Consider the following 10,245-nt stretch of genomic DNA (forward strand, 5'->3'; position numbering starts at 1 on the left):
CACGCAAGGTCATACACTTGTAGGATATACAGGCATGTAATAGCGAATAAAATTGCAATTAAGCATGGAAATATTAATAAATATGTAAAAATATGTACTTAAGAGCAAAATATGTAAGAATATGTACTAAAGAGCAAAATATGTAAAAATATGTACTTTCAAGTTTACGTTTTTAGGCTCTAATTGGCATGAAACTCCAACATATCACAAATCTCGTATCTTAATGTTGATAGAAAAAAAACATGTAATTACATAATTATCCGGGCCCTCCCCATGACATTATTGTCACTGACAATACGTTTCACTTTAGTTCAAGCCAATTCAATTGGAATCAACTCGCACATGTAAGGCGGCAATCTAAGAACTTTGTGGTTATGTTGTTCCAAAATGTTGTCAACTTTGTAATTTTTTTGCTTTAGCTTCAGAGATAGAATAAGGTTATAGAGGTCGTTCTTTCTGATACTTTCATCACAGTTCACTTCTTTCTTGCGAAGCCAGGAGATCATGTCTGTCTTTACTGCATATACAGATGGCGGTTTGTTGATCTGGAGACAGTGATACGGAGCACAGTAAATGATTGAGGAGGAAGATTGAATATCAACTTTTGTATTACTCATCTTTCAAAATTTTCGGCGTTCATCTGACCATGGTAATCTCCCGGCTTTATATATAAGTTCTGCATTAGGAAGGAACCCATTAATTCTTCCTACATGTACCACGTTCAGAGTTTACATTCGTGTGGACATTTACACTCTCATTTTGCCAACATTTTCGAAATATCATATTGCTATTCACCTAGGTCTCGTTTATATAAAAAACTGAATGTCCGTTGCTCCGGAATTAATTTATTTGCACTAGTTATATCGATCTCCAGTCTACGATGGGTGAAATTATTTTCAGAATGTCTTGTAATATTGAACAGTGCAATGATAGTGCACAAGCTTCAGTACGTTATCTGTTGTTTTTTATTCCCCGCTTAGCCTCGCTTCATCATCCCGCAAGTTCCAAGATTGGAGTCTTCAACAGTAGAATTCATTACCCCATTGACATGGTAGCTGGAGATAATGATGGGCAGGGTTGCTTTTTATATGCGGCATAGATTGTAAATTTTGTCTGAAGCTTTGTTATTAAAGAACAAAGCTTTTCTACGTGTAATAAATTTATTAAACAGAGTCCCCAGCTTCATTTCCTAAGGATTTATATCGCCCCTAGAGTCGACGGCAATTCAGAAGGCGGTAGTCTGCTAGCGTTTGCGTCGAGAGAGACAGAGAACAATGCTGCATAGAACATTGCCACATCGTACTTCATGCGCACGTGCAATACAAAGAGCGCAGGAGGGAATTTAAATTATCAAAAGACAATAACGACCTTAGCTGTTGATTACTGTAAGCATGACACCAAACAAACCCTCTTTCCTTCACTAACAATAGGCCTACTCTTTGCATGGTTCTCAATCCCACACCACATGCTTCTGCAGTCATTTCTTGCGCGTTGGCAACATTGCAGCCAGCATCAAGATGACTGGCAGTGTTCTGCTCGTGAACATTTTTAAAATAATTATATGCCTTAAACACTCTTTTCCGTGCCTATCTGTGCAATACTTTTCTTTTTACAGTCTCTTCTTCCAGTTATCACACACACACACACACACACACACACACACACACACACACCCCCGCGCGCGCGCGAGGTTGTTTTAGTTATTCAATGTATTGAAACACTCACACGTGAAGAAACGAACTTGGGAACTACTTGTTATAGACTAATTCCAATTGGTTCTACTGTACAAGCTTGTGACGTCACATACCAGAAATGCTACGGTGCACAGTGGTCTAGAATGCAAATTTAGCGGGACATATTAATAACTTTTCAGCTACCTAACAGATTTTTATGAAATTTTACACAGTAGTTACAGGTAGCATATATGTTTTGTATGCAAGCTCTCGTTACGTTGGTATAAGGGGAGCTACCCCTTATAGGGGGGCGCATTTAGACAAAATTAGAAACTTTTCTCCTATCTGACAGATTTTTATGAAATTTTACAAAACAGTTACAAGTAGCATATATGTTTTGTACACAAGCTCTGATTACGTTCGTATAAGGGGAAATACCCCTTATAGGGGGCGCAATTAACAAAAATAGTAACTTTTCTCCTATTTAACAGATTTTTATGAAATTTTACACAGCAGTTACAGGTAGCATATATGTTTTGTATACAAGCTCTCGTTACGTTGGTATAAGGGGAACCACCCCTTATAGGGGGGCGCAATTAGACAAAATTAGTAACTTTTCTCCTATTTAACAGATTTTTATGAAATTTTACAAAACAGTTACAAGTAGCATATATGTTTTGTATACAAGCTCTGATTACGTTCGTATAAGGGGAAATACCCCTTATAGGGGGCGCAATTAACAAAAATAGTAACTTTTCTCCTATTTAACAGATTTTTATGAAATTTTACAAAGTAGTTACAGGTAGCATGTATGTTTTGTATACAAGCTCTCGTTACGTTGGTATAAGGGGAACTACCCCTTATAGGGGGGCGCAATTAAACAAAATCAGTAACTTTTCTCCTATTTGATAGATTTGTATGAAATTTTACAAAACAGTTACAAGGAACATATATGTTTTGTATACAAGCTCTGATTACGTTGGTATAAGGAGAACTACCCCTTATAGGGGGCACAATTAGACAAAAATAGTAACTTTTCTCCTATTTAACAGAATTTTATGAAATTTTACAAAGTAGTTACAGGTAGCATGTATGTTTTGTATACAAGCTCTCATTACGTTGGTCTAAGTGTAACTACCCCTTATAGGGGGCGCAATTAGGCAAAATTAGTAACTTTTGTCCTATCTAACAGATTTTTATGAAATTGTATACATTAGTTACACTTAGCACATTTGTTTTGTGTACAAACTCTGTTTACGTTGGTATAAGCAGAAGTACCCCTTACAGGGGGATGCATTTAGACAAAATCTTATGGAAGGAAAAATGTAACATTTTAGGTACTATTGCACCTTTTGGACACTCGGGAAGCATATTTGGTACATAATTAACAAGCTGTCATCTTGAATTTCCTGAATCATACTGCGGAAGCAGATTCGGTTCACAGATATTGAAATAACTGCAACCGAGAAAAATTGCACTACTGCAACTCGAAAGAATAGTGCTCATAAATTATTACTTCCGCAAATCTACGCACCTTAAGACTAGATTTAAAATAGAGGTAAATAGTGGAGGAAGTGAAAAATAATCATTTTTGGACGATCCAAAGGGTTTTTTTTTTCTCTACCTTAGCAAAGTCTGCACTCAATGGTTATATTTTTATTTTGTCCCCTGTCTACTGATGCTAATTTTACATACTATAATAACATTAAATGTAACAAAAACAAACAGTGTCACATACCTAAAGAACTACTTGACATGTTGGTACCAAATAAGAATGGAATCGACCACTTACAACAGAGTTACAGCACAAGGAAAATGGCAGCCTCGCGGCGCTTGCTGAGTAAGAATGCTGGGTGGCGAAATGTGGCATGTTACCGGCTTCTTATCTCGCTATGCAGCCACCTCCGCTGATTAAGATTATCAATTCAGTGTTACTCAGGTATATAGGAAAAATAATTTAAGGGTTTAATTCCATTTTTTTACATGTCATTTTTTTGCATTTGTCCTTCTAAATATGGATTTTAGACCACTGTGCGGCGCATATAGCAGCTGAAATGCCGTCTAGTCTAGCTGCATTTCAAACCACAATCCTTGGACTTAATGGTAAGCATAATAGTCTCTGACGACATTGATTTGTGTGAGAATAAATTGTTTGTTATGTATAAGATCACTTTTGTTGACGTCGTACAAAATTTTGTCCAATATTCTTTTGAGAAGATTAACTCCATACGTAGATGAAATTATTGGGGATCATCAGTGCGGTTTTCGGCGTAATAGATCGACTATTGATAAGATTTTTTGTATTCGACAGATAATGGAGAAAAAATGGGAGTATAAGGGTACAGTACATCAGTTATTCATAGATTTCAAAAAGGCATATGACTCGGTTAAGAGGGAAGTATTATATGATATCCTTATTGAATTTGGTATTCCTAAGAAAGTAGTTCGATTAATTAAAATGTGTCTCAGTGAAACATACAGCAGAGTCCGTATAGGTCAGTCTCTATCTGATGCTTTTCCAATTCACTGCGGGCTAAAGCAGGGAGATGCACTATCACCTTTACTTTTTAACTTCGCTCTAGAATATGCCATTAGGAAAGTTCAGGATAACAGGCAGGGTTTGGAATTGAACGGGTTACATCAGCTTCTTGTCTATGCGGATGACGTGAATATGTTAGGACAAAATACACAAACGATTAGGGAAAACACGGAAATTTTACTTGAAGCAAGTAAAGCAATCGGTTTGGAAGTAAATCCCGAAAAGACAAAGTATATGATTATGTCTTGTGACCAGAATATTGTACGAAATGGAAATATAAAAATTGGAGATTTATCCCTCAAAGAGGTGGAATAATTAAAATATCTTGGAGCAACAGTAACAAATATAAATGACACTCTGGAGGAAATTGAACGCAGAATAAATATGGGAAATGCGTGTTATTATTCGATTGAGAAGCTCTTATCATCCAGTCTGCTGTCCAAAAATCTGAAAGTTAGAATTTATAAAACAGTTATATTACCGGTTGTTCTGTATGGTTGTGAAACTTGGACTCTCACTCTGAGAGAGGAACATAGGTTAAGGGTGTTTGAGAATAAGGTGCTTAGGAAAATATTTGGGGCTAAGCGGGATGAAGTTACAGGAGAATGGAGAAAGTTACACAACACAGAACTGCACGCATTGTATTCTTCACCTGATATAATTAGGAACATTAAATCTAGACGTTTGAGATGGGCAGGATATGTAGCACGTATGGGCGAATCCAGAAATGCATATAGAGTGTTAGTTGGGAGACCGGAGGGAAAAAGACCTTTGGGGAGGCCGAGACGTAGATGGGAGGATAATATTAAAATGGATTTGAGGGAGGTGGGGTATGATGATAGAGACTGGATTAATCTTGCACAGTATAGGGACCGCTGGCGGGCTTATGTGAGGGCGGCAATGAACCTTCAGGTTCCTTAAAAGCCATTTGTAAGTAAGTATAAGATCAGTCCTACAGTTAAGTTTCTTATGTTTTCAGGAGGACTTTGCTAGTTATGAAGCCAATGAACCATTTGTTCAAAACCTCATAATGAACTTAGATGGATTGTTAGGAATTTTTAAAGGTTCTTCAACTACAAGCAATTATGATACATTAGTCAGTATTCTAACTGTGAGGTCACTAGTCACATGGAGAAAGTTGTATTGAAATCCACGTTCAACAGGGCGAGTTCGATGCACACAGACTGATTATTATGTATTAATGCTCTTTAAAAGTAGAAGCAGACTTTGGGTATCCCACCATATGTCTTCAATGTTTCGAACTGCATCTTCAGGGCATTTAGTACGACTTGAAGGATCACCTATTATGTCTGGCTACCCCAAGAAACTGGTCCAAGTTTCAGTACATAGTGAAATACCCATATGTCTGCTTTGAACACAATTACCATGAAAGCTTAAAATCTTACACTTATAAGATTATTTTGTATGCAGAAGTGTCATGTCATTTTTATTCTATAATTGAATGATTTGAAATTTGCAGCCATATTAAGTTTGTAAGATGTTTGTGGAATGAAAAACATTTTCATTGCAGATGACAAGTTAGTGAAATAAAGGATTCTGAATATTTTGTAATGTTGCAGTTGGGAGGTCTTGTGTTTGATAAGGAAGCTTGTGCACTGGTTACCTCACAAGCACTAATTGTGGTCTATACGTGACAAGTTTGCCCGTCTGACAACTGTTCTCAACCTGGAGAGGGTAACTGAAATATCAGATATTGGGGTAATAATTCTGGGCCTCTCACTTGGAGACTCACGCCTACTGAAATTCGTCAGATAATGGCTCTTAGGTAAGTCAATTGAGGCAGGGTTCTTTTTATTCTGATATTTTTGTCATAAATGAGGATTGCTTGTTGAATTTCTACCAGTATTCTTGCTTGTTAATAGTGAAGTGTATGGTCAAAAGACCCATGCACTGGATTTAAGGATAAATTCTTTATTGGTAATATGTATGTGTAATTGTTGAATAAATCTATATCTATCTAATTTAACGTATAAAAAAGCAATCAAAATTTATAACTTTCCGAATACCATCAATTACATTCCAAACAATAACTAATGAACAGGTCAGTGTTAACGCAGACAGCATCCCAAACTATTACATTACAAAAGTGACCATCATTCCCGGAGTCACTAACCAGGAACTGCTTAACAAGCCAACCTGCATAGTCAGGAGACCCTTGCCCTTCACGAGATTTCATGGCTAATTCTTAATTCTTAATATATGCGTCTGGGTAGTCGACTCCTGATAATTCACATGAGGCTAATGTGGGAGGGAGAGGAGCAAACACGTCATTTCCGTTTTTACTTCGTTTATGCTTTCTTCCTCCTTCTCAAGAAATTTTCGATCTAAAATCAGAAAAAATGAACAATCCACTAAAAAAAAAAAGACTACAGTATTTTTGTTAAGCTAAGGTGTCTTATGATATTTTGTAAAACCTGTATTTCTTGTTTTAAGATTCTGTCACACTGTAGTACTGTATAGTTATAATTAGGGCTCGGAAGTTGATGAAATATCATTTTTCTTTCTGAGACATCACAGACAATGCAGAATGCAATACAAACGTGTTCACTTCAACACGAACCAATATAGCCTACTTTTATTTTTCGGTCTTTTATTGTCTATTGGTCATTTTTTAGGAAATGTTCCACTTTTTGTTGCATTTTTGCCCTTTTCTTCTTATGAACGGATTTTTTTATGCTGTAGTTGTAGTCTAAATTCAAGAACCTACTGCAGATTGCTCATGCAATTCAATTGCGTCTTACAGGAATTTTCCTTATGGTTTCATAAGCCTCGCCTCTGATCACGTGTGTTATGTGCTTCCCCCATTCAACAAAATAGAACAAATACTGCAGCCACAGTGCTCACAGTCAGTATATTGTATCTCACAAGTGAAGAGTAAAAATTCAGAAAGTAAAATAAAGCAAAGTTTTTTTGCTACAGTTAGTGACTGACTTTGGTGACAATGTATTTTCCATAGATGAAAGTATACTTTTTTTTTTATATTTTACCGTTATAATCATGGTCATTTTTCTAAATTTTAATGTCATATTTTCAGAAATATAGTGTCATTTTATAGGCCATTTTTCTGTGATTTTTAAGTCATCAACTTCCGAGCCCAAGTTACAATGTTTCAAAGTGTTTTGCACTGTTTCACATTTTGCACTTCATTTTGAAGTGTATTTTAGTAACTGAGCCTGTTAGAGTAACATTTACTGGATTTCAGATAATAATAAAAAATTTTGAGGATAATTCGCGATTTCTGATATTTCACGGAAGTTCATGCACTAATTATTGCGAATTATCGAAAGTCGACTGTATATGAAAACATATGAAAGAACTCTCAAAATTAGCATTTGTCACTCAATTGCAAGGTTTTTCTTCATTTTTTGGTTATACCAAAATAGCATCAGGCCAGAGAAAGCAATTTGTGTGTTCTGATGAGAGAAAACCTCTTGCCACAATGCTGTGAGGGTTTAGACGAAAGTGGCAAACCATCAATTTGTACTTGGTATGAGAGTTTGGTAGTGAGGGTTGTGTAAGTAAATACAAACAAACCAGTAAACCACTCATAAGTGAAAAACATAATAAAGTCATTTATGTGAAGCTCTCGGAAGTATCTTTGATGTGCCATCTCATGACATACCAAAGAACAGGTATTACATTGAGTGTAGAGGCTGTATGAAATCTCCTGTTATGAAGCCACTGAATTTCTCTTAAAATGGATTTAGTGAAAGAATGTGTATGTCAACAACATTGAAGAAGTTGAAGATACAAAATAACCTTCTGAGTCCCGTACTATATTTCATACATGCTGACTATGAACCATCGAGTCCTGCTGATCCGGAGCTGCGCTCAGGCTTGGGTCGGATCCCCCGTGTGGTGTCATTGATTGGTTTTCCCCAGCTGTGGGACTGATGCCGATGGTCTATGGCGAGTCCTCGGCCTCACTTCATTTCATCCCCATTTGGTCTGATTACCTTGTTGGGTTTTTTCCGAGGTTTTCCCCGACCATAAGGCAAATGCCAGGTAATCTTTTGGCGAATTCTCGGGTCTCACTACATCTCGCCAAAAAATTGTAGAAAATTGCAAAATTGTAATTGTTATCTTGTAAAATTTTGACTTGTTCCACATCTTAAAGCTTCATTGCTAATGTAAGATCTATGGAATATAATAAATGAAATAAAAAAATGAAATTAAATAAGATGTATGTGTAGAGACCCGAAGTATAGTATAATATACCTGCATTTGTGCCCTGACTGTAACTTGCAGAATTTTTCCTCATGTCAATGACTTTTTTTTGAAGTGTAGAATTATATTGAACTTTAAAAATAATACAACAAATGTCTCAGGACTCAGGAGGTTAAAGATACATGGATTAAAATTGATTATGAAATGGGTAGCAAGAAATTGAATATCAGTATGATGAGATGTAGGTTACAGTAGAACCCCGTTTATCCGAAACAATGGGGGCAGAGGTGATTTCAGATAAGCAGTTTTTCAGATAAACTGTAAATTCCAAAAATTCCACTTTTCTATGAAGAAAAAAATTATTATTAAAAATGTCTCTATGTTATCCAGATACTATAAAAATTGATCACTTACATCTTACAATAACAAGATCTACTTAAAGTAATCAGATATTTTGGGCTGAGTTTGAATTTCGCAATGTTTCTTTGCTGCTATGTCCCTCCACTGCTTTATTAGTAAAACTTCTTCTGGTGATGTTTCCTCTACAAAACGTAACACAGTCTATATCAGAGGATTTCACCATTTTTTTCATTCTTCTCACAGCCTCATGTTTTTCTTTAACTGTAGTCACTACACATTTCCTTTACTCGAAATTTCAATAAAAAGTGTACCATACACTGTAACGTTTACGCAAAGCACACTTGCACACTACAAAAAATATTCTTTTTGTAATGCTTCGAACTGCAGATTGTTACTTTACTGATTTATATTTCCTGTGAAGCTAGTAATCCTACACAATTGAAGCAACGCATTTCACTGGTTGACAATAGCACCTCTAAGGCATTGTCAACTAGTGAGCAACCTTCTTTAAGAGTGAGAGATGAGTGAAAGTGTTTCTTTTAGAGGGCCCCATCACCAGCATAACTCATCGGCTAAGGCACTTGCCTACCAATCCAGAATTGTGTTCAGGCACAGGTTGGATTCCTACTTGGGCTGATTACCTGGTTGGGTTTTTTCCGAGAGTTTCTCTAATCGTAAGACAAATAAATCTTTCTCTACATTGAACAAAAAAAAAAGTCTCGGTTAACCTGGATTTCTGTTAACCAAAGTTCAGATAAACAGGGTTCTACTGTACTTAACGATGTTCACATTAAAAAAACTAACTCTAATATGTCAACAAAACGTATTTTGAGTTACCCTTTCATATCTGATGTATTTCATAAATTTATCTCGAGGTAGTTCCCAATGATAAATTATTCCATTGGAAAAATCATTTACAGACACATTTGTAACATTACAGATTTTCTACTCTTCTTTTCTAGGACTGATTTCAGAAGTGATGACATCTAACGACTGAAGCTGTAACACAGGAGTACAGTGAACCTGGAATATGTTGCAGTGCTGCCATTTATTTTTATTCTCTGTGAGAATTACCCTCAGGTGCCTAATTGCTATTTATAGCCCGTCATTTTAAATTGTGGTGCAAGGTATTATGTATTTGAGTTAGAAATGTTATAGAAAAAGATAGAATATTACATGTTGAACAGTTATACATTTGAATGCAAAGTGTAATTAGATTCCTAGATAGTGGTGTATTTAGAAAGTATTTATTTGATTAGTAAATGCTTTGTCTTGGCTGGAATTTCCTGTAAATAGTGATACTGTCAATAATACCATGGCTACATTTTTACAAATGCTTTCATTCCGAAAATTAAGATTTTATGCCATTTCTTCAATTCTGCGGTTGATGCAGCTTTGTTTGTTAAAAAATAGTTAATTAAAAATTACACTTTCTTTTTTTGTGTGTGTATGTGTCCTGGTGTGCGTGTAATTGTGTGTGTAAAT

The 10,245-nt window shown here is 35.9% G+C and overlaps 1 long non-coding RNA gene across 1 annotated transcript; it reads left to right on the forward strand.

Annotated features, from left to right (window-relative positions):
- Nucleotides 1–555: 555 nt before the first annotated feature.
- LOC138693109 (uncharacterized) lies at nt 556–10,042 on the forward strand. The gene is made up of 3 exons (XR_011330225.1): nt 556–649; nt 5,793–5,998; nt 9,723–10,042. It is a non-coding gene; the product is annotated as an uncharacterized lncRNA (long non-coding RNA).
- Nucleotides 10,043–10,245: the final 203 nt, after the last annotated feature.

The sequence above is a fragment of the Periplaneta americana genome, chromosome 17 (assembly GCF_040183065.1).
Source record: "Periplaneta americana isolate PAMFEO1 chromosome 17, P.americana_PAMFEO1_priV1, whole genome shotgun sequence".
NCBI lineage: Eukaryota > Metazoa > Arthropoda > Insecta > Blattodea > Blattidae > Periplaneta > Periplaneta americana.